The 24,860-nt window shown below is 32.4% G+C and overlaps 1 long non-coding RNA gene across 1 annotated transcript; it reads right to left on the bottom strand.

Moving 5' to 3' along the window:
• Positions 1-24,859, bottom strand: LOC127734352 (uncharacterized). The gene is made up of 5 exons (XR_007997523.1): positions 24,554-24,859; positions 14,025-14,220; positions 12,456-12,615; positions 5,783-5,961; positions 1-3,999 (listed from the first exon to the last, which is right to left on the bottom strand). It is a non-coding gene; the product is annotated as an uncharacterized LOC127734352 (long non-coding RNA).
• Between the last annotated feature and the right edge of the window lies 1 nt (position 24,860).

The following is a 24,860-nucleotide window of genomic DNA, read 5'->3' as shown; positions in this document are numbered from 1 at the left end:
TAATGCTTTATATCAATTTATTTTCATTTGTTTAAAATCAATGTTCTAGATGGAAGTAAATGTTAACTGAAAACTAAATAATCACCAAGCTTCACCACATCACAAGATCTACAGGAATGTTAAAACGTTAGATGACATTTTGTTAAACTAACATTTTCAAATTCAAAATGAATAAAATAGTGTTGGTCATATATTACAGTTGCACAATTAATAAATATGATATATTTTCCACGGCTCTTCTACTTTTTTGCGAAAATACAACCCAATTGAATCAAAGTATGGAGTATTTTGCAGTGAATAACCTTTGGTTTTATTACCATTCATTCATTCATCAATTGTAAATGTTAGTTATCGTCGACGTATTGAAATCATTGCAAACTCTATAAACATGAATATTTAAAAAAAGAGTAAACATCATGATCATGAATATTAAAAAATTGAAAAATATTAACCCTTACATAAAAGAAATATTGATTACACTTGCAATTTATATAACACATGAATTATACAATACATTGACTTATAAAAATCAGCTTTGCCAATGTCAATGTCAAAGGATATCCCATGTGACTATCTACATATTCAAGAGTATAAAATATAGTTGAACAAACATATTGATAACTTACTATATATAAATGATATTTAAACAAACAAAACAATAAAAAAATTATTAAGGAATTAACTCTAAATTGTAATATATATAATACCAAAGGAGTCACCGCACAATTCATTGTGTCATAAGGATAAAATAGGAAAAATAGATTTGACCATACGGGGGTCAACTCGCTAAAAATTCAATTCAACTATTATTGATTACATGATAATTGATTATTATGATCTACTAATGATCAATAAACTGACAAATTTCTTAACGAGTGATATATTTAGTTCGTTCGGCCATGGTTGTGTCCTTATTCATATCGCGACATTTGATTTTATTAAGTATTGATTCTAAATGTGAGGTATGCCAGTCTTTGTATGAATCAGGCAATTTAGAAAAATTTCTAAATGTGAGTTATGCATGCAAAGAAGGAGGTGTCTATTTGCAGTAACACCGGTCTCGCCTCTATTTGTGAAATTCAAACAGGTTTCATTTGGTTTGTATTTGTATATTCCAAAAAAGATTTACGAGAGTTAAAGATCGGTTCATAGGATTCACACAGCCTTACAGCCTTCATATGGTTTGTAAAATTCAATAAAGATTTACGAGAGTTAAACATTTTTCTGTTGTTGCCTTCTTTTTAACCTGTTCATAAAAAAAATTATTTAAATCAAACTTATTTGTTTGTTTATAATCAATTTTCAAACTTAAAATAAATATAAATTGAAAAAACAATCACCATGCTCACCACATCACACGATTTTCACGAATCTTAAACATTTCTTTTTAAACTTATTTTTCTTTTTAAAACAAAATAAATGGAATAGTGTTGTACACTCATGAAAATGTGCACAATTAATACAAATGGTATGTTTTGCCAGCCTTTCCCGAAATATTTGGCGAAAACACAACCCAATTGAATCAAATGCAGTATTTTAGTCCTTTTCGATGAATAGCTTTAGATTATATTACCATTTAATCATTTATCAATAAAAAGTATTAGTTATCGTCGACCATTAATATGTAGAAAAAGAAACAATAGAATAATAAAACATAAAAATGGAAAATGGAAAAACAAACCATTTCCAATGTTACCAAGTAAAACAAAATGCAGTTGCACAAAAGCATGGATAACTTACTATAGCTATATAACGTTAAACAAAAACCAACAATAATAAAAAATAGTTATAAATAGTTATTACAAAGTTGAATATATATAAAAACATAGGAGCACCGTACAACTAATTCACTGTGTTATTAGGAATAAATGGTAAAACAGTGATATGACCCTACGGAGTTCAGGTGCCGTTAGTGATAACGTTAAAAACATATATGGTAGCTAGGTACTTTTCCAAATTATCATTGCTGCGAGAAACTGCCAGAAAATTGGTCAAAAATAGCAGGGATGAAATTTCTTGTTAGAATTATATTTACATGTTGTCATTTCGTGGACTGGCTATTAGGTAAGGGTTCGGTCATTGTTGAAGGATGTATCGTGACTTAACTGCTACCAATATTGGTCTTTAATGGATATTTGTCTCAATATGCAGTCATACCACTTCTCATTTTATTAAGGGTAAAACCTTAAGAACCAGTTCTAGGGTTGAACTGACAGATTCAGTCCTATAAAGAACTGTCCAAAACTGGTTTACGGTAAAACTGCAAAGTTAAATTCTGGTGTAGACTTGTCCTTTTTGAATTATAAATAATTATCTCTCTGGCAATTATTCCTTATCTCTTTATTTATATTTCGTTCGGAAGTCTGAACCAATACTTGATAAACTGCACCTGATGTGAAAAACGAAAATGTAAAATGTTCTACATATTCGACAGATTGCTCTCATGAATGAGTCGTACCAAACATTGATATATTTACATTTCGGGTAAAGATAAATATAATCAAATTCTGATTAGTAGTTTTTGCGGTTTAATAGTTTACCACAGTTGCATTGTAATCACTCCAATAAAATTTGTATCATTTTGGTTGGTAGATTCTAATAACATTTGCTTAGACATATAGATTAATGAAGGCCTGTGGTTCGTTAAGAAGTAAGGTTGAGGACAAATACGGTAACATCATTCGTTCAATTCGTTATACTTGTATGTTAAAGGCGCCAGAACTTAACTCTCTTTATATTTACTTTTTTGACCGCAATGCTATGAATAATTGGATAAGTACAACAAGAAAATAAATAAATTAATTGAATTAATAGTATATAAAGTTAAAATAAATGAATATAAAAAAATATTAGATATATTGATAAGAGCTGTCCAAAACTGTTGGAGGGATAGAACTGTCAGGATCCGTTCAGAGAAGACATGTCATAAACAGTTCTTGTGTAAAGATAGCAAAATCAGTTACGATGTATACAGTAGAACTGTCTAAAACTATGTTAAAAGTAAGATATATATGTTTTAAACTATTCTAGGTAAAGATCTGTCCAAAACAGGTTTTTTTTAACAATGATAATTAATTTATTAGTCGAAATATGTTACAGTTACCTTATTGCTACAGCTTTCACGAACAAGGTATCCTGCTATATTAATATCTTTAAAGGTTAGAATCGTCCAAAACTATTCTAGCCGGTAGAGCTACCTCTGTCAGAAATTGTTCTAACATTGGCGGCAAATTATTTTACAGACTTTTCTATAACAGTTTTACTGACAATTTTTGATAGAGTTTGAGAGAGCAGGTTCCAACTGTACCTCGGTGGTTCCGCGATATTCTGTTTCCCTCGGATGGGATATTTAGTGACTGTCCCCAACAATAAAAGTGAAAGACTGAAGTATGTCTTAGCTGCTTATTTCCCATTCAAGTGACACCGGAGAGAAAACAATGTTTTGGTCAGGATATTGAGCCCGAGGGAGAGTTACCACATCTTATATATGGATCATTATGGATATGCATGTTAAACATTCGATTTAACAGTTATGCTCCTGAAATGTAAGTTTTTTAGACGTTATGCTGTCCTCAATTAATCAGACTATCAGGTAAATCATATCAGCGGTGGACACAAGAAGGGAGTTAAAAAAGGAAAAAAAATTATCACATAATCAAAAGTTATAAGAAAGCATACATATCTTATGCAAATTATAAATTGATAGCGATAACTTATAACATTCATCTAGTATTAAAAAGTGTGAAGTAGAAAATACAGCTATTCTAAAAAGTACTACTACTACATTGTCATTGTACCTACGCAGAAACAAATAGATAAAACGTATTGCTAAAATCTATAAAAAGTATGTGTTGGTCTTTTTCTCCATATCAGCGTAATATATATAAAAGTGATTAATAATATCCTTTTCAGGCATCTATTTTTAACTCAAAATATTATTCGCACAGTTAATTGCATGTATAGATTGAAGTGTATTTATTCGATCCAATAATCTGCTATCTAAATGGAAAATAATAATGATTAGATTATGAAAATTGTAGTTGTTTTATATATTTTTTTGTACATGTTCAGTTCAAAGGAATGATAGTTTAACACATCATGCTTCAGTATAACTTTCTTCACATATAAATCTTTAGATCGATATTTTCGCAATGGTTGCTAGGAAAGTTTTTTTCTCTGGGATACTACTCCCTTTCTCTTTCGATTTCATGTACATATGTGTGAAGATTGTCTATTTTGCTTAGACAAATAGATAAATAAGCCTACAGCATATTTTTCGGTCTAACATACAATGTAAAATAGTCATTAGTTAGACCAGCCATTTTATGTTAAATTGAAAGAGGCTCTGCTTTTAAAAAAAAATTGTTTCTAAGACTTTTTCTTATATTGGTTTAAAGTTCGAAATCATTTCACGCTCATTATAGTGCAATTGTACTTCATCGGACGAAAATGCAGGCAAGACTTGTTTTTCCAAAAAATGCTAAATACAAATAATATTCTCAAAATCTAAAAGCAATGTCTAATTATTGAGATACTTACCCTGTTGTATATTTGCAAATTATAACAAACAAGTTCTTATTCGCACTACCATTGATTTTGTTTTTGAACAATTTAAACATAACTAAATATTTTTTGTTATATATTTACAGTTATTCGAACTCATTATCTAAGTCGATACTGCTGATATTTTTTTGGCGTTGCACAAGGTTATGCGGTTCTGAAACTGTTGATGACGTCTTTACACTTAATCCGTTGGATGTGTACTGTTTGATATTTAAGTCTGGCAGAACATGATTTATTTACAAGTTGTAATTGTCTTTGAACAAGTTTTCAGTGCGAATTCTGTGCTACTGTCACACAAGTGAGAGGTTTAGCTAGCTATGCAACCAGATTTTATCCACCATTTTCTACTAAAGGAAACGCCTGTAGGAAGTCAGGAATATGACAGTTGTATTCCATTCGTGTGATGTGTTTGAACTGTTGATTTTGCCATTTGATATGGAACTTTCCGTTTTGAATTTTCCTCGAGTTCGGTATTTTTGTTATTTTACTTTTTTAGTAACTGCGACTTCTCTTATTTCGGTGCTTTGTATCTGTTGGCTTTATGTTAGTTGTTTTGTGCCAGTCCCAAGCTAAGAGCCTGTTCTTCAGTGGTTGTCGTTGGTTCATGTCTGTTATATTTGTTTTCGTAAATTATTTTGGTAAAGACTAGGCTCTTAGTTTTCTCGTTTAAATTGACTCACATTTTTTTGGTAGGGACTTTTATAGTCAACTATACGGTATGGTTTTATCTCATTGTTGAAGGCCGTACGGTTGCCTATAATTACTTATATCCACTCTATTTGAATACCAGCGCAGGAAGGAGGTTTTATGAAAGATTGATTACTTATAGCTTTTATTGGTGACATCACCGAATGAGACCCATCACCAAATTTGCACTAACCATGAGAAACATGACGGGTGGCACTATTGGAGCAGAATCAGCGTACCAATCCGGAGCACATTGGATCATCCCCAGTTTTTGGATGGGTTTGTGTTGCTTAATCTTTAACTTTCATTATTTTGTTCGTCTTAATGTCATGCATCATTTATATTGACTTGTGTGTTTTCAATGTCCACTTTGCATCTGTCGCCTCTATTATTGATATTTGTAATTAGATTTCGAGGTAGAAAACTCCGCTAAGGTTCTAACATGGTAATAGTTTAAACCTTTTTGTATATACATACTTTTAAATTTTAAAAGATTAGTGATAACCGTATTATGAAATGCTATTAGACCTACCAGGTTTGTGTGGTTCTGGTTTTATACACTTTGTCTTAAAGCGCTTGAACAGAAATTGTAGTGGTCTGATGATAAGGTTAAGAGGAGCAGGTATTCTAGATTTGAAATCCATGATGACTTCATATCTTAGGTATCGCCATAGTTTCTCTGAATTTTCCTGAACCCGTTCAAATCGATAGCTACAAAACCACAATAAATTCTATATTAGCGATAGCTTTAACTATGACAAACACTCAAGTTCTTGAAAACATATTAATCATTATTTAAGGTAATAACAGTCACGCATATATCCGCGTTTCCCGTGTCTTCAGAAAGTGTGTGTTATCATAATTACTTCATGCATCTTCCATGGCTATGTCTTAAATACATGTATGACATGAAGACTTACGTTAATTTTAGTTATTAAACTATTGTGTTACATATTTGGTGTTAAATTAACCTCTATGGAAAATGCATTGTAATAAACTCACTCAAAGTTTACACTGCCAAACATTTAAAGTGCCCCAAGATTCGCAATGGCATTACATTTGTTTACCATTGCAGTTCTGTAAAATGTGCTTTCCGTTTAATTTTATTTACTTACCCAGAGTATTGTGTCTGTTAAAAATTTTCGTTTTATTCTGAGGAGTCTTCTAATGCTTTTTGTTTTTGTTTGTTTGTTGATATGCATACACTGTACAGTATTTGTTTAGCTAATCGGGTAGAGAGTTATTTCATTCTCAATCATTTTTAAAAAAACTTCAATTCTCATATTTTTCTCAATTTACGTGTTGTGGACAAGCTGAAGGTTTGTACAAATATTATGGCTATAATTTGCTAAACATTTTATACTATTAATCATTATTTTGACATTTATTTCCTTTCTCCAGGCGATTAAATTTTATTTTTCTATTGCTCTGCGTGATGATTTACTTAAAAATCTATATAATTCAAAATAAAATTGAGCACTACCCTTTTTATCTTTGAGCTACATATGAGGACACATAATTGATTTTGATTCTCTATTTCTACCTCATTCTAAATCCTAAATAAGTTGTATTATCTTTAGGCATGAATTTTTATTGGTATTGATTATAAATTAACTGTGTACAAAACGTTCAATTTTTCGAAATAATAAGGATTTTCCACCCCAGGAATAGATTTCCTAAGCTGTATTTGACAAAACCTTTCGGAAATTTGGGTCCTCAATGCTATTCCAATTTTTACTTTATTTTGCCTTTTTAGCCTTTTTGATGCGAGCGTCAATTATGAGTCTTTTTAAGACAAAACGCGCGTCTGGCATCTGAAATTGTAAACCTGTATCTATGATGAGTTATGATGAGTTTATTTAATACTCAGTCGATGCCACTGCTAGTGGAGGTTTCCTTCCCGAAGGTATCACCAGCTCAGTAATCAGTTCTTCTGTGTTGACATGAATTATCATTGATATGGTTATAGTTATAAATTTACTGTTAACTAAACTGTGAATATTAAGAATACTGAGGATTTTCTACCCAAGGAATGGACTTCCTTAGCTGTGTTTGGCAAAACCTATTGGAATTTTGGGTCATCAATGCTCTTCAACTTCTAACCTTATTCGGCCTTTTAAAACTTTTTGATTCGAGCGTCTACAATGAGTCTTTTGTAGACAAAACGCGCATCTCTGGCGTACAAACCTCTAAGCCTGGTATCTATTGTGAGTTGTTTTTATAACCAGTGGGTCGATGCCACTGCTGGGGAGTTTTTCTCCCCGAAGGTATCACCAGCCCAGTAGTCAGAATTTCTGTGTTAACATGATTTATCATTGATAGGGTCATAATTATAAATTTAGTTTTAACAAAACCTTGAATTTTTCGAAATACTACGGATTTTCTACCCTTAGAATAGATTTTCTTAGCAGTATTTGGCAAAACCATTCGGAATTTAGGGACCTCAAAGCTCTTCAACTTCTGACTTTATTTGGTCTTTTTAGCTTTTTCGATTCGAGCGTCTTAGATGAGTTATGTGTAATTAAGACGCGTCTTACGTTTAAAATTATAAGCCAGATATTTATGATGTATGTATTTACAACCACTGGGTCGATGGAACTCTTGGTGGACCTTCCCTTTCCCAAGAGTATTACTAGCTATAGCCTAGTAGTAAGCACTTTTGTGTTGACATAAATTGTATATAATATGGTCATAATTATAAATGTACAGTTTACACAACTTTGAATTTTTCGAAATACAAAGGAGTTTTAAGCCCTGGAATATATTTCCTATTTGTATTTTCAAAACCTTTCGGAATGATGGGTCCTCAATGCTCTTTAACTTATTACTTTATTTTAGTCTTTTAATCATTTCTTATTCGAATCTGTTGTAGACCAAACGCGCGTCTGTCGTAGTTAATTTTTAGCTTGTATCTATGATGAATTTATGTAAAGACGTTATTGCAGTGACATGAGAATATCTATACCCATCTGTAGCCATACAAAAATTATAGTTATGAGGTAAAGTATTGTTCTTGTAAAGAGATTTAAGGGTAGGCAAACTGCTGTATTATACAAAAGTTCTATATATTTATCCTTTTGTTTTGATGAATAGTTGTTGCACTGGCAATCATTCCACATCTCTTTATTTATACATTGTACACACATCTGACCCAATACAGGGTAGGCTACTCCTGAGATATAAAATGTTAAATGTGCTATATGTACGACAGATAGCTCACATGGATTAGTCGTACTAACTTTTTAAAAGAGAGGCGAAAGATACCAGAGGGACATTCAAACTCATATGTCGAAAATAAACTGACAACGCCATGACTAAAAAAGAAAAAGACAAACAGACAAACAGACAAACAATAGTACACAAAACACAACATGGTAAACTAAAGACTGAGCAAAACGAACCCCACCAAAAACTTGGACTGATCTGAGGTGCTCCGAAAGGGTGAGCAGATCATGCTCCACATGTGACACCCGTCGTGTTGCTCATGTTAACGGGACGGGATTGTAGTTACGACATTAGAAACATATCCGCTATCATCTGTGAAACGGATATTCCATTACGGTAAACCAACACGTGATGGCGTCCGCGAAACATACGAAGGGATGATTCAACTTCAACACTTGGAACTCTTGGTTTTATAGCTTCCTTGTGAGCAGCAATCCTCTATCAAGGAAATCATGATAGGAAATACAAGCTCTGGAATATCGTATCAACTGGGAAATATATACTACGTATGCAGGCGCTGCTGGAATGTTGCTACATAGAAATGGAAAGTTCACAATTGGGAAGCTAAAATCATCTCTTTTGTCGTAAAGTTTTGTTTTCAACTGACCTTCATTGTCAATTTCTAGATGTAAGTCAAGAAATGAGGCAGACTTAACTGTATCTGTTGTATCCTTTATCTCAAGTTCGATGGGATAGATACGTTCAACATAGTCACCAAATTTTGAATTATTTAGTGAGAGAACATCATCTATATAGCGGAAAGTAAAGTTAAAGGATACTGTTAACTTCTTTTATTTTTTCCTAAGAAGTTCCTGTATGAAGTCATTCTCATATGAATAAAGGAACAAGTCGGCAAGAAAAGGGGCACATTTTGTTCCCATGGGAATGCCGATTGTTTGTTGAAAAACACGTCCTCCAAACGTAACAAATATGTTGTCAATCAAGAAATCAAGCATCTTGATAATGTCAGTTTCAGAGAATTTTTTGTTTGAATCAGAGTGATTTTTAAAAAAAAGTAGGATTTATCCCTCCCTACGACAAGATACTTGTATCTACGTTGGCCATTCTTTGGTATGAAACAAAGAAGGATCAACTCTTTCAATTTGTCTTTTAGTTTGGAATGGGGAATACTTGTGTAAAGTGTAGAAAAGTCAAATGTATCATACTATTGCAAGATGAAAGAGACTTAGATTGTATGTACTCTAAAAGATCTTTGGAATTTTTTAGTATCCACATCTGATTCTCGCAACCTCTAAAATAGGTAGTTGCAAAATAACTTTGAAGCCCGGCTTTGATTGCTGATAAAATTGATGATAATAAAATAGAAAGAAGTTTCGTGGAAGACCCAGCAATATACTGTTGTTTGTAAGGACACTTATGTAGTTTATGTATCCAATACAGTGAAGGAAGATCTAGTTCTTTATCTTTGGTTGCAATTCCAAAGGAACATAGAACAGACTTATCATTATCCAGGAATTCCTCATTAGTAAGTGTCTTGGGGGTATATGTTGAGTTTCCAAGTGAATTTTCAATACCAAATTCATTTATCAAGCAGTTTATGTAATGTGATTTACACACAAAAACGATGTTGTTTGGGGCTTTATCTTCGGGGACAACAACATATTTGTCATTGAGGAGGACAAGTGTTTTGCAACATTTTGGTCTTTAAAGATTAATGTAGCGGGTATTAATAGACCAATTCAGTTTCTTACTTCTAATTTGTATCAACGACCTCATAGCCTTAATCCATTCGGAAAGAGTATCTACATCTTTTTTGCGTTTAACCGATTGCGCGGCATAATCCTCGACTGAATCCATCAGTATTTTGAAGTTGTGTTTCCATTTGATGGATTCAGACTCACGATATGTCGGGCCTTTTGAAAATGTTTAGGTCACCAGTAGTAAGGTGGCCAGCTGGATTATATATGAATCGGGAACTAGCACAGGTGCAATCAGGGGGTTTAGACTTGAAGTCTTCTATATTGAGATCCTGGAGCAACACGCGTTTGTAATTGAAAATTTTAGTTGCAATTGGTTTGGTATAGGTATAATAAATGATACAGGTACAGGTTGATCTTTAAAATAGGGAGGAATTTTTGAGTGAACTGATTTATGATGAAGGATATTGCCAAAATTGATGGCATCGAGACCTTTGTTGGCAAAGGAAAGTTTAAGAAAGGATGTTTTCTCCTTTTCATCTTTTCCCATGCAAACTGGTTAGAAAAGTCTGTGACTTGCAATATCCGAAATGATAGCTGTAAGTTTGTATTGGTTCGAATGAGGGTTAGAAACAGTGGTTTCCAAACATAAGTTGTACAGAGAATGAAGTTTCGAAAGGGGTAATAAATAAATCTTCGTGCGAATGTGACGAATACCTGACGGCTTTTGTATAAATGGCAGCAGGTCATTAATAGAGACATCATGGATAGTAGGTGATGTATAATGACGATGACCATGACTGCGTCTACGTCGAGGAGTAGATTTGAAATGTTTATCACATTCACCAAGCTACAGGAAGGACTAGATAGAATACCTATACCATCAATGTTGTCACTGCAACCATATGGCGTCGCAGTTCCCAATTATCGAATCCAGTAGTCTTCTTTTTGTGTATTTTGTGTACGGAGAGGTGTTGCAAGATGAAGATTGTAAGTTCTGTGGTATATCTTTTCGATGATGCGAACTTGTATAGAAAGGATTGAATGATCAGGCTGGTAAAAATGCTGGTAAACAATGTCGCTTGCACTGATGTTGATATCTGATTTAAGGCCACACATACATTTATTTAGCCTTCCTTTCGTTTCAACGACGTATACCAATTCGCAAAGGTTACACTTTAAGACGACATTTTTGATTTACAATTCAGATCATCGTAACTTCTAGTAAAATAAGACTATTTAGTTAAATTGCTAGTGAACTGAGCATCTATTATTAAAATTCCACAGGTTTTGCAGCCATTGGCTTCACATTTCGAAATGAGATGGCGTTGTTCAGAGTCATCGAAATCCAAAATGTCTTGTAGAAGAACTGAACACGACTGCGTACGTAGATTATTGCTGTTGTTATAAGTATGATGATCTGAATGTGTCATGTTAGGGATATTTGTCATGTCTGGTAATGAGGGGACACCTGCCATATCAGACGACACCGTGTCCATGGTGAATAGATATAAGAAGATGTGGTATGAGTGCCAATGAGACAACTCTCCATCCAAGTCAAAATTTATAAAAGTAAACCATTATAGGTCACAGTACGGTCTTCATCTGAAGCCTGTTTCGGACCTTTTTATACTCGGCGACGTCCGAGCCAGTATTCTGTTTGATCTTTGTAAATTCATGCATATTATGCTACTGGGCGGATGATATCCTTTGGGACAAAATGTCCACCAGCAGAGACATCGACGCAGTGGTTGTAAAAGAGAGGCAAAAGATACCAGAGGGACATTCAAACTCATAAGTCGAAAATAAACTGACAACGCCATGACTAAAAAAGAAAAAGACCAACAGACAAACAGTAATCTACATTACTTACAAACACATCAATTGAAATATAATTGACTTCTAGTTGGAAGTTATTTTTCGGTGTATCAGTTTACTACAGTTGCATTGCAGTCACTTGTTTCATTTGGTTGGTTTAGAAATAATAAGTAATAAATATTTGCTTAAGGATATGGAATAAAGATGGCACTACAGTTCGTTTAGTAGCAAGAGTATGGAAACATACGGTAAAACAAATTGTTGAGTTTGTGATAATTGTGTATTAAATGCGTACGAAAAAGCAACATACCTTTCCATATATTAACGTATTTGACTCTGCCGGTGCACATATTTCTGTTTAGGTTACATATATTTTGTCATTAGAGGTATCGCCTTAACTATATGAAATATATTGCATAACGACACTTTTGTTAAGGTGTTTCAGGTAGATTGCACTTTGTGATTGCCCATGACATTAAAAGATTATAAAAAAAAATAACAAACCTAAACAAAGCTATCACAAGATTGACGAGGAGAAGGTTTGATATCAGCATATATAATGCAGCAATCACACCAAGTATCCAATCATACTGATTACACCGTTCTATATCAGGATTGTTTTCCCATTCACTTTGTATTGTGGTACATGGCGTTGTGCTGTTTTCTAAAATGATTTGTTCATAGATAATATATACACTTTTCTTTTAAACAGAATGAAGGACTTTACTAAACAAAGCTACACCTGGATGACCACATTTACTACTCTATATTGTTTGGTTGCTGTCTTATAAATATCTACCGAGCAGTGCATCTTATCAATATTTGTTTATAGTTTTATTCCCCAAATATATATGTTTTGAAATCAGTCACGGTTGAAGACAGTTAAAAAAAATGATAAATTGGCGCAACTAGTGTATACGGAACAAGTAGTTCCTCGGAAAATTACAATTCGTGAATTCATACGTCATTTTATAGTTACAGCTAAAACAAATGATTATAAAATTAAAACAATGACACATTATTGACATGTTGACGCATTGACATACAGACATATTGACACATTATTATTGACATATCGACTCATTGACAGAATGATACAATGACAAATTGAACGATCGATACATTGACAGATCGGCACATTGACAGATTAACACATTGCAATTTATCAACATTTACAGATAGATAGATTGACAGATCGAATCACTGACAGATCGACATTTTGAAATATCGACAAATTGACAATAAACTTATCATAGAAACCAGGTTTACAATTGTTTACGCCAGACGTGCGTTTCTTATAATAAGACTCATCAGTGACGCTCAAATCAAAAAAGAAAAAAAAGGCCAAATAAAGTACGAAGTTGAAGAGCATTGAGGACTCAAAATTCCGAAAGGTTATGGCAAATACAGCTAAGGAACAATTAAATCGACTCAAGGATAGAAAAAAAATCATTGATAGATTGACATATTAATAAATATACAATGTGACATATATGTAAGTTAATAAATATTTGAGATTGATCAATGTATTAATTTAGAAACTATTCATTTATATAGATTTCAAGAATTTATTATTCGCGACTATGTGGACAAAATGTGTCAATGATTATACCTCTTGGTCTGTCATTGTAAATGAGTATGTATTGTGATCTTTCAATGATCGGCAGGATACTGTAAGTCATTTAGTCTATGAATGATAACATGAAAGAACACTATCTAAGACCGTATTACTCAAAACAAATACGCAAACTCACTATTTGTTCCGTATTCTCCAGTTGATATGATAAATGTATGCATCTCATAATTTTAACCGAAAAATAAAGGTATGCTGTACTAAAATGTGACGTTATGTTAACTTTTGTATTTCCCCATAAAACTAAAACAGAGTGCATTAGTTCAAGTTTATATTAAATCTTAAACAGTATACTAAGGAAGCAGTGTAATATTTTCGGTATAAGATTTACTATAACCAACAAATTAGGTATTGAGGTATTAATTGCTTTTAAATGGAGATTGGTGTCCATTTAATTTGTAAAGTTTGACACAAATACCTTTAAATAACATTTTAATTACCATTGAAAGTATCCAGGAAGGAATCCCCATACATTTGCCAGTAAGGGATATACATTATTTTCCATATTCTCCAGTATTCCCATCCTGCTGGGTTCCACATATCAACATGTTTTGGGTACATATTTGCATGATACAGTACCCCAACACCCAACATGAACACACATAAAATTCCAATGAATCGAAGGAGATCCTTTAACTGAAATATTAAGAATAAATTTCAAAATTACTCAAAACTTATAAATAGTTGCAGAACTTTTAATGTTCGTGAAATTCACGATATTGTTAAATGGAATGTAATATATTTTGACAAATACCGAATTGTCAGTCTCGATTTATCCATGTTCTAAACCCAGTTGATTTAATTGATTTTAATGGTCCGCTTATACGCAAAAGTCACAAATTATAATTCATACAAACATCACATATAAACACACATATATCTCAAGTGTATGAAAAAAAGCAATTGAGAAACAGTTCGAGTATCTGCAAGCAAACTATCTTACACCAGAAATTAGGTTGCAAGGTCTGAACGCAAGAATCGTAATTATTTACAGTTACAGCTAATGTAATAAGTACGGCTCGTAAACCGCTAATCACGTTGGACATTGTTCCTAACGAGCAAAAGCGTTGATGATAAAGATACAGATTATACAGCATATGTTCACTTGTCAGATTTGGAACGACACAATATTGTATTTCAAAAAAAAAAAATTATTTGTAATTTTTTAATTTTTCATGATGAAACATGTGAAATTACATACTACATTAATAGAAATAGACACAAATTGTAAAAATTAAGTAACACTTATCAGATTGATCCAGTCATAATGATATAATAAAATATATTACAGTTGATATAGTTAATAATTTGCTGCTTCTACCAATTGCCACTTCTGCTCTATTTTCACTTTTTGTACAGAGGTTAAGAAACATACCGAGTATTTTTTTATATTCATGATATTAATCCAATAATTTAAATATTCTTTGCCACCATATTTTGTGGCCAATATGTTCTTACATCTACATTTTGTATGCAGTATTTAATTACAACAAAATATTATTTAATGTTTTATTGTTAACAAATCCTCAGACACAATATTGTATTCAGTGCAGATGAATCTGATCATTCTAGAAAACTTGACGATGTCTATGAATGTGACAATATATCAGTTTTAATGAGATATGGTGAACACGGTTCCAGAAATATTTGGCCACGTAAAAGAGAAATCAGATGAAACCGAGAAGCAAGATAAACAGGATAGGATTGTGTACTATATACTTTGCGACAATTTGTTCTTTATAACTTTACTTCTAGATGAAGTGAAAAGACAGGATCAATTTTATAGCCAAACTAGAATGATGTATAACGTGGTTCATTGAGTTCAAAGACTCGAAAAGAAGTTACAATTACAGGAAATATTATAAGAAAGTTTCCAAATAGATGTAAGTTGTCATATGATTTTTTTTTGTGAGCCGAAAATAAATAATACAGTTTAACAATAGAATAAAAAGGAAAAACGCTTTTGGTCGCATCCGAATTTTGTTTGATAAAAATAAAATCACCTAAAAGGCTAGCTCATAACGCACAATAAGCTTCCAAAATAGGTCTTATTTCAACTTTTATTTACAAGTATCTTGCAATTTGTTAGACAGTTTGCAATCAGATACTAGTAGTCCAAATGTACACATTACAAAACAAAATGTAAGGGAAAGTTTTGCCTTGTTATTGATTTTTTTAGACGACGAGAGCACGAGCTTTTCAGCAAATGGTGCGTTTCCAGTCGGCAAACAGGTTTGAATGGATTTAGAAACAATGCAAACACTATCATAATTTTACAATTGACGACAGATGGAATTTTATGTTAACAGTTTGATGCTAAAGTGAAAGAAACTACTAAGAAAAATTAACTATTAGCAAAAAGTTTGCCTGATCCTAAATAAGAACCACATGGCTCACATTTAGGTAAAAAAAAAAACCAGCAAACACATTACTTCACAGTTTGCAATTTATTGAAATAAAACTTAGCAGACAGTGGTTTTAAGATATCGGTTAAACAGACGCCAACAAAATAAAAAAATGTATGAAGTTATTTCTCTTATGTAACGAAAGGTAAAGTTTCTAACACCAAATCGCTAATGTTGTTTCCTCAGATACCAATGGAAAGGAGTTTAACATGTTTTATCTTTAAGAATTATAGCTTCTTGCGTATAATTGAGCCTTCCTCATTATGCACTCCTATTTATTTAGCCTATCAAAATACCACTTCTGAATTCCCGAAAACCCTCAACTAAAAGTTGCAGTCAGAAAATCATATTTAAACAACACCTACAAGATAAAATGCAATGGTGGTTAGAAATATCATACACTACCAAAGAAAGATTATTAAACCAGTGTCAAGCAACGGCCACAAAAACTGATGCTTTAAAACGATGTTTGTGGGGTATATGAACAATCAGAGTTTTCTAGGGAATAAGTCTGTCTGAAAGCTGAAACAAAACATAAATTTAAAGTTGTGTTCGAACAGTAAAACATTTCCTACCACAATAACAAACCAAAATTGTAAGCGAAATGCGACAACTCAAGAGCAGTTCAGTATTCAAGTTAAACTTTTTTTATCAGATTTGGCGTCTAATACAATTAGCAATACATTAACATAACCCTCAAAGCAGATTATATTCCATGGAAAATGAAAGTACTAGCTGATCATGAAATAAAAACAGTTCAGTCAATGTAAACCAACAACATATGTATTTGCCTCAGTACACAATCCCACGAGGAAAATGCAGGAACACGGGAAACACTTTACAAAAAATTACGACAAAAGAGACGATTTGTCGTTCCCTATTGTTCATTTTCCTTTTTTGGGCGGTAATGTAACTTTAACTCCACCTTACGGTTTTTTTATATCCAAACTCGTTCGATATGCCCATGTCTGTAGTCTTGTTTTAGATTTCAAAGTAATTTATGTATCAATGGTAAATTATTAAGGCAAGGATTTCGTTACCACAAATAACTTTAGGGGGAGGCCTTGGTAAAACCAAAATTTTCCAATGGTTTAATTTTTCTTATATTTACAACATTGAAAGAGTAGGCGTCCATGTATCATTTGCCAAAGTCTTGTTGAATTTTACGGTTGCATTTTATGTTTAGGGTATATTGAATATGACCAGTTTTGGGATACCTTAAAAAACGGTTAAAACACTATTTATAATGTACACATGTTTTCATTAGGAATACCAATGACGTTTAAAATGAGTAATAGAAACATATCTTAAAGTAAATCTTAAATAACATGGTAGTATTTGTACCCTGAATGTAAATAAATTGTTTAAATAAAATTATTGAATAAGTCAAAAATTCTGGCCAGCTCAAATTATACATCAATTTTCAAACTTTTTCCAGAAAAAAAATATCGTTTAATTCCTGCAAAAAAATGCTCAAACATATAATTGTTTCTAATTCTTGAAAATCACACATATTTATTGAGTTTGACCGTTTGATTGTATGGTCCCAATAATAACTGTAGTCAAGCTTATAACATGTATAACGAAAAGCTGCAAAATTCAGTATGGGACGATTTCCTATGGGACGAATTGACATATCTACATTATACTACGTAATGTTGGTTTCTCTCCCCAAGACTATAAAATTCCCCTGCCAGCAGACGCTAAATTCAATCATCATTCTCATAATCAAATGTAAACAACATAAATGCTTGATCACTATTTCAATAACTGCTAGGTTAAAATGCACAAATGACCTCCAATACCTTTGTTAGAGTTGTCTCCCATACTCTAGATCTACCCTCTAAAACCACCTTACTAAAGTTTTTCACAGATACAAATATTTTGTCTGTACCTTAATTCAAACGGGATATCACATCATTACGGTAATGTTGTTTATGGATACCGTACATTTAGATACGATCCGTATAAACTTCTCGATCTAATGAGGCAAGCCTTTTTCAGCCGATTTTTATAGTTTGTTCTTATTTTGTTTGTTACGACACTGTCCTAGGTTCGGGGAGGGTTTGGCACCAGCAAACATGTTGGAATACGCCATGTAACGTAAGTGTCTGTCCTCAGGTATATGTAATTTATTGGTTGTAGTTTGTTGCTGCATATTATAGTTGTTTTCTATTCATTGTTTTGTACATAAATCAGGCCTTTAATTTTTTTCGTTTGAATTGTTTTGCATTTGTTATATATATGCTGTAAAAAAGAATATCAACTTTAGGTCACCGCACGACCTTCAATAACGATAACGAGAAAAGTTATTGAAGGTCGTGCGGTGACCTAAAGTTGATAGTTTTTTTGCGTCATTTGGTCCCTGGTTGAAAGATGTGTCATAGGGAATCATACTACATCTTCTTGTTTTAATGTGTATATGCTTTTCAAGTACAGGAGTCCGTTCTTGGGTCGATTGATTCCAAGAAAAGAGCTTCTACAAAAGTATTTGATCAATTAAATAACAATGTCAACACAACGAAATTTGCGTAAACACAAAAAAAAAATCAATTTCTACCAAATTCTGAAGTTTTTAAGTTGATATCTGGGATACTTTCGACAAGAAGAAATAGAAAGCTTCTCAGAGCTTATATATTCCTAACCAGCAACCCTAGGATATTTTGTAGGTTTTTCAAAGCAGAATAGCCAAATTAATATGGACCAAAATGTTTCTGCCTTATTTTGAAAATAAAAGTTCGATCCTTAAAGAGACAGTTTGAAACGTACAAAGGAAATTTGGCATTATGATGCCTGAGAGTACTTGCAGTCACTGGTAAGTAATTACTACCCAATTATCTATTAAAATAGGCGAAACATACCAGAGTGACAATCAAAAATGTTAAATACTTAATAAAAGAAAACAACTATCACATGGCAAAAAAAAAAAAAACCCAAAAAAAACCCACAAAAATCGTCGAAATGAAAAACAGCTATCTACAAAGCACAACATAAGGAATTATTATGAATAAAGAGTCAACTGATTGGTTAACAGATACAAAACGAAAATAAAACCATAAATTTGTTGCTTCCTAGGCGTGTGTTTGGGTTAACCATAATCAGAAAATGTCAAATTTTTCCAAGGATCTTTAAATATTTGAACACAGCTTTTATCAAGTTTTATTTCAGAAATATGTTTTCAAAGCGTTATCCTGATGTGGTCTTATGCGTATGTGCAGTTATAGTAGCAGGTGAAAAGTCATTGAAAATGCAGTGTAAATAATGCATGGTGCAGAGACGAATGTGTTTTGAAATAACCATATGCTATGAAGAAAAGTATTTCAAACCAAATAAAGAGAGTTCATAACCATATAAAGTTACCGTATCAACAGATAGGTAAGGCTTTAAAATACTTACTAAGTGATAATGACCATACCCACGCTCCAATTTTTTTATTATCGATGGTTGTCAAAAGGTATACAAGAGATATAACCGAACTTGGTATGGGTTTATCATATTCTTGAAGGCCGTACGGTGACCTATAGGAGCTTAAATCCACGTGCACGTCATAAGGACTCTATTGGATAGTTGGCTCATTGGTAATTATATAAGATCTACTTATTTTTTATTGGCACAAGTAAATCAGGCATGGAGATGACGTAGTTCCAATTAGTAGTGCCATCAAGATCTTATTTTACAAAGTCTGGGTTGGTAAGTGGGTTAAACTCTGTGTGTATTTTTCTCGGATGCTAGGTAGAAAACGTTATTAATAAAATCTGAATGATTTGTATTCAATAAATTAAAAATATTTAAAATATATTTAATAGCATAGTTATGAACCACTTTTGATGCAACATCCTATCGATATTAATATTTTGGCATTAAGAAGTAAGTTTTTTCTCAAACTATTTACGATGTCTTTACGCTTAATCAATTGAATGTGAACTATCGATATTTAAGTCTGGGAAAACATGGTTTATTTATTAGTTGAAAGCAGCTTTGGGCTAGTTTCGTGTTTTTTTACTTTTTGTTTGCATGTGCTTATTGCATATTCGTTGAGACAAACCTTTCTAAAAAAATGAAAAGAACACGTTGTAAATTTCATGTGTCCGAAACGCTTCCCTGGATTTACCTTCATCAGGAATGCTCAAAACGGAATATTGAAAGCCAATGATGCACAAGAACCGAACACCATATAAGGTCAACTTTGCCTGAGGGAGTTGTAACCTTACTTTCTTTATACTTTTAAATGAATAACCGGACAATAATAGAAAGGTTTGTTATAAATCATGTCAGTACCGAGGTACTGGTTCAACAAATCTTTACAATTCCTTCTGATGCTGTGCTGTTACAGCGCTGTCCCTGGTAAGTTTCACCCCGCAACATTCTTGTTGCGCCTGTCATTAATCAGGAGCCTGGAATTTAATTGTCGTAGTTTGATGTATGCAATGTCTGTTCATCGATTTTTCATGTTGGTTTACATTTTAGCATGCCGGGACCTTTCATACCACACTAAACATTACAGAATACATATCATTGAATGCCGTACATTGCCCTATATAGTTGCGTAAATCCTTGTCATGTGGTCTCTGGTAGATAGTCGTCTCATTTGCAATTATACAATATCTCTTTATTTATATTGAAAATCAAAGTAAACATATTATTTTACAATAATTCTACTTATTGTGTTGCAATTTTAAGAAATCTGAGTCCCATTTTTGCATGCATTGTATGTAATGGCTTGTTAAACCAGTTGAAATCTTTTAAGTATATTTGATATCTGCTCAAATAATGTCACTATAAGATGGATTTATTATGGGATGATTTTTAAAAAGGGTCTTTTGTAGCAACTCGGAAAAACTCGGAAAAATAGTGAAGAAGTCTAGAATGTTTCCATAAAGAATGGTGTCGACGTCTAGAATATCTCTCAATAATAAAAAAAATTATATCGAAGGCAAGACTATCTCTTCATAAATAGAAAAACTATATCAAAATCATTTCTTTTAAAGCAACTAATCAGTATGCCGTCAACTAATATATGGACAAGTTTCATTTTATAAGCTTTGCTACGAAAGCATGAAATGCTATCCTAGTTTTTGAAGTATATACCAGGAAAATGTCATTCTGCGATGAAACAAAATGGTACCCAGAATTAAATAAAATATATGTAATATACTAAAGCATACATGAACTTGTTTATACTACACCTGAAATATATGCTAGATATATGATTCTTATGTCCGTATGTTTATCAATAATACATTGTCAAGCCGTGTTGATAATTATAGTATTCGCAAAAAAAAATCTGTCTTTTACGCATTTCTGAAAAATTGAAAGACAACAGCACAAAAATAAAAAATCAGAATAATATTTCTGAGGGGTCTGAAAAAATTGGAAATTGCTTATAATCTATGCTTTTTATTTATAATAGTCTTACTATGTTTTATTTGTATTTGTATTTTTACAATCCATATTTATTACAACACGAGTTTTTGTTTTTAGTAATTGCTCCATATCAAATACAAGTGTTATGTACAATGAATTTCTCGATCATATCACTTTTTACACGGTGCCACATCTGGAACAGGATCTGATTACCCTTCCGGGGCACCTTAGATAACCGCCAGTGTTTGATGGGGTTCGTGTTGCGCAGTCTTTAGTTTGCTATGTTGTGTTTTGTGTTGTATGTTTTTGCGTTGTTTTTCGTTTTTTTTGCCATTGCATTGTCAGTTTGTTTTCGACTTATGAGTTTGAATATCCCTTTGGTATATTTCGCCTCTCTTTCACAAGTTCTTTTCAATTATAATGGAATGAACAATGTAATTTACATGAATTTGAGATGTTAGAATGGAGGTTATTTAACCATTTCTTAACAATTGAGAATCAGTGATAACAAAGTTCTACAGCAAATAAAGAAAAACAACGGGATGAATCCGAAAAAGACAAATTACTCGAAAATCTCATGCTGTTTGTTTTGGACAAAGTAGATCAATAAGAAGTTTTCTAATAATCTTTTAAACCAATTTTGCATTTATTTCAATTTAACAACATTTTTACCAAAAGTTGATAAATAAATAACACTCTTGAGTATATACTTTGTTTTTGTTTTTGTTTTGTTTAATGTTTTTGTTTTTCGGGAATATAGGATGTGGGGTTGGTTAACTTCTAAGTCTAATTTCAATAGGGAGGGAACTGAGATTTGGATTAAACGTTAATAAGAAAGTAACCAGACAGCATAATAGGCAAAAAACTTACAGTCTTGAACAATAGACAGCTTTATACACAATATGTCAAGCTCTAGATTATTCTTTTGTATATATTTTTTGTTATTCACTATATGATCTTATGTGAAAGGTTAGAATATCATTTTTATACCAAATTTCTATTTAATTGTAAAGGTTCATTTGTAATAATATGATCTTTGCCATGTGCAAAGCGTGCTACTTCCCAGTATTTGTTTTAAATTATTTCTACTTATCGATGTAGAAAGAAGGAGACCAAAATATTTACTGATTTTTTTTAAACCCTCCGTACAAATTGTTTAGAACTGTTTTAGACTCGGGGCTCTTTAGAGCCTCAAACATCATGAAGTAATCTAATCATTGTAGAAAAGAATACAAGGCCTATAACTTGCCAGACGCCCATTTCGTCTACATTAGATCCATCAGTGGGCTCGAATTAAAGCATTTGGAAGCCTCCGAAAAAGTAAATAAAAAATTGAAGAGCATTGAAATTAACATAAGCAAAAATGCAAGATATAGATTTAAACACAGTGTGTACTGATGAGTTATTTTGAATTTCACTTATAAACAACAAAGAGATGCCGACTTTCCCCCATTTTGGCAAAGTCGGTTTTGGCATGTAACTTTTGTTTTTTAAATTGAAACTTTATCACGGATTTTTTTTTTTTTGAATTTTATAAAGCACTCTATTGTCAGATGTTCTTCTTTTCTTATTTAATCAAGTAAAGTATAAAAGAGTAGACAATGACTTTATACGTGTATCATGTTTATTAGCCCATACATATAAATATAGAACGTCTAGATATTAGTCGACAAATTTTTTTACGATGGCGCTGGATCGTTATGAAAAACAAAACGATACTGTACACAATAGATACGTCTAAAAAAGTGTACAAACAACACCAATACTAAAAAAGGAAACAGTAAATACAATTATCAATAAATATTTCGGTTAACCGATATCCTTCATCAGTATGATGTAAAATGAATCTTATCAATTTATTCTGATATTACTAAAAAGAATTTTGAAAACCGAATCACGCTTGTTTAATTCTAATATTTCAAAGTTGACGAAAGTTAAGTGTTGACAACAGAGACTGCAAAGATATGCATCCCAAAAGAATAGTAATGTGCGATTTGAGCTGGAATACTTCTAAAATTTCACAGGGGACGAAAGTTAAGTTATTAAAACAGAGACTGAATAGATTTACATCCCCAATGAATAGCACTGTTCGAAATTCAAAATTTTCAAAGTTGACGAAGGTTTAGTAATTACAACAGAGGCTGAGTATTTATACATCCCAAATGAATAGCCCTGTGTGTTTTGAATTGATATAAATCTAGAATTTCCGAGTTGACGTAGGTCAAGGAGTTACAACAGAGACTGCTTAGTTATACAACCCAAATGAATAGCTCTACATATTTTCATTGATCCCATTTGGTGCCAACGTTTTAAATTTTCTTATTCAAAATCTTTCCCTAGTGATTCTCTCCTCCCTAGACCAAGCAGTGTTGTGGTCAATGATGGTATTAGTCAATGCTCTTCAATTTCGTATTGGACTTTAAACTTGTTTTAATTCTAGTGTCACCAGTAGTCTTTTGAAGACGAAACGCGCGTCTAGCGTACACAATTTTAATCCTGGTATCTATGATGCGTTTATTTAATGCTCAGTCGATGTCATTGCTAGTGGAGTATTTTCCTCCCCGAAGGTATCACCAGTCTATATTGAGTAGTCAGCACTTCTGTGTTGACATGAATTATCATTGATATGGTCATAATTGTAAATCTACTGTTTACAAAATTGTGAATTTTTCAAAATACTATGAAATGTTCTACACGGAGAATAGATAATCTAAATTTGGCCAAACATTTCTGAATTTTGCGTCCTCAATGCTCTCCAACTTCGTACCTACTAGTATTTGGCCTTTTTAACGTTTTTGACTCGAGCGTCAATAATAAAATCCTTTGTAGACGAAACGCGCGTATACCATACATAATTTTAATCCTGACATCTATAATGAGTTTATTCAATTCGTTGCCTGGATATATTTTATTTAAAATGCGGAAAAAACAGTTTGTGAAATACAAGATTAAAATAAGTGTTTATCTTATACATTTTGTCTAGATCGTCTCGATTATTATTTATAACTATGTAAAATGGATATATTTGTCCTTTTGGGACTCGGCCAGTGATGGATATTTATGTCCGTTTGGGACCCAGGGGTTTACAGTAATTGTTTTAAGAACTGGCGCCACTAAAAGAGTTTAGCTTGTACGAATACTGTATGACGAACAAAGTACTTAGTCTTGTTAATTATACAACGCAGATATAAAAGACTTACCATTTCCTTGATCATGATAATCTTTGGTCCTAGTTTCCTTGACATCAATATGACATGAAGAAATCTCATATACATTGTAAACAAACTTAAACTGTAAACCCGTCTGGCAAAAGCGTGGTTTAAAGGTGTCGAATTGGAAAATCGAAAACACATGGCAATGATTGTTATAGAATACGATATAACATCAAAGAAGTTCCAGAAATTGTACAAATATTTTTTAAAACCGTACCACCAGGTATGGCGTAATGGTGACAGATATCTTTTATCTTCTTCGCGAAGAGGTTGACTTATTTTCGTCAACAAACTT

Source organism: Mytilus californianus, unplaced genomic scaffold (assembly GCF_021869535.1).
Source record: "Mytilus californianus isolate M0D057914Y unplaced genomic scaffold, xbMytCali1.0.p SCAF_3, whole genome shotgun sequence".
In the NCBI taxonomy this organism is placed as follows: Eukaryota; Metazoa; Mollusca; class Bivalvia; order Mytilida; family Mytilidae; genus Mytilus; species Mytilus californianus.
The sequence above is the reverse complement of the archived record's forward strand: the minus strand, read 5'-3'. Positions and strand labels throughout refer to the sequence as shown.